This window comes from Brassica oleracea, chromosome C9 (genome assembly GCF_000695525.1).
Source record: "Brassica oleracea var. oleracea cultivar TO1000 chromosome C9, BOL, whole genome shotgun sequence".
Lineage (NCBI taxonomy): Eukaryota > Viridiplantae > Streptophyta > Magnoliopsida > Brassicales > Brassicaceae > Brassica > Brassica oleracea.
Genome location: NC_027756.1, coordinates 46653627 through 46655533, shown reverse-complemented (window position 1 = coordinate 46655533; position 1907 = coordinate 46653627).

Here is a 1907-nt window from a genome sequence, read left to right as displayed (position 1 = left end):
TCTACCTTGTCATTCCATGTTGCTTACATCTCCTTCAGGCCACAAGAGGATCGACACCAAATAAACTTGTCAGTAGTGACTGCTTTTGTCATAAAGTCTGCTACGTTTTCTTTTGTATGAATCTTCTGCATATCCATTGTGCCATCTTCCACTTTCTCACGAACGAAGTGATACTGGACTCGTATGTGCTTGGTTTTTGAATGAAAGGCTGGATTCCTTGCAAGATGCACGGCACTCTTGGTGTCATAAACAGAGAAATTTTCTCTTGTTTGTGCCCGAGTTCCTCCATTACCATCTTCAACCACATCGCCTCTTTACTAGCTTGTGTAGCTGCTACATACTCTGCTTCAGTTGTCGATGTAGCCACAATTGACTGTAGTTTTGAAACCCAACTTACAGCTCTGCTAGCGAGTGCAAACACATAACCGGTTGTGGATTTGCTTTTATCTAGATCGCCTGCATAATCTGAATCAACATAGCCTCTGACAACAAAGTCTGATCCTCCATAACATAATGCAACATCCGAGGTTCCTTTAATGTACTGTAAAATCCTATTTACGGCATTCCAATGCTCTTTGCCAGGATTCACCATGTACCGAATTACTACTCTCACTGCTTGTGCAATGTCTGGTCGTGTACAAATCATTGCGAACATTAAGCTCCCCCACTGCTGATGCATACGGTACTCGAGACATTTCCATCATTCCTTCTTCACTGCTAGGACTCATACCGGAGGATAACTTGAAATTAATAGGGAGTGGGTAGAGATTGGCTTACAATCTTGCATGTTGAACCTCCGCAAGATTTTCTTCAAATAATTCTGCTGTGACAGCCAAATCTTCCTATTATTTCTGTCTCGGTGAATTTGCATACCTAGAATCTTGTTTCATGGTCCCAAGTCCTTCATCTCGAACTCCCTAGCCAACTGTGCCTTCAATTCATTAATACATCGATCTTCTTATCTTCTGTGAAGATAACATCTCTGCTGATTATAACCATGTGGGCAGTGGGATCCCACAGGCGATACCCCTTTACTCCATCAACATATCCCAAGAACACACACTTTCTAGACTTTGGATCTAGCTTTGTAGTTTCTTGGTTATTGTACATTACGTACACTGGACTTCCAAATATATGAAGGTCTGAATAGTCTACGGGCTTTCCTGTCCACATCTCCATCGGTGTTTTCAACTCAATTGCAGTTGATGGCGACCGATTTATTACGTAACAGGCGGTGTTGACTGCTTCTGCCCAAAATTTCTTCTCTAAGCTTGCAGCTCCCAACATTGCTCTTGTTCTTTCTAACAGAGTCCTGTTCATCTGCTCTGCCACTCCATTTTGTTGAGGAGTGTATGATGTAGTGAGCTGCCTTTTGATGCCCTCTACTTTACAGAATTGGATAAATACATCACCAGTGTATTCGCCTCCATTATCTGTCCTCAAACACTTGATCTTCTTCTCAGATTCAAGTTCCACCCGTGCTTTGAAAACTTTGAAAACTGAAAACACATCTGCCTTACTCTTGATAGGATACACCCAACATCTCCTGGAGTAGTCATCGATGAAGGACACAAAGTACTTCGCTCCTCCTAGTGATATAACTGGTGCTTGCCACACATCAGAGTGAACCAATTCTAGAATAACTTTACTTCTAAAATTTGACGTGCTAAACTTCAACCGATGCTGCTTGCTTGTCACACAATGCTCACAAAAGGATAGTGATACCTTTGTGAGACCCGGAATTAACTTCTTCTCTGCAAGAATTTTCTTGCCTTGTTCAGACATATGCCCAAGTTTCTGATGCCACACCGTAGTAGCTTTCTCACTGGAACTGCTTGAAGCAACAGATGCTTCTGATTCTGACAGAGTTTCTCCTCTTAACATGTATAACTTCGCAGCTATCTTCT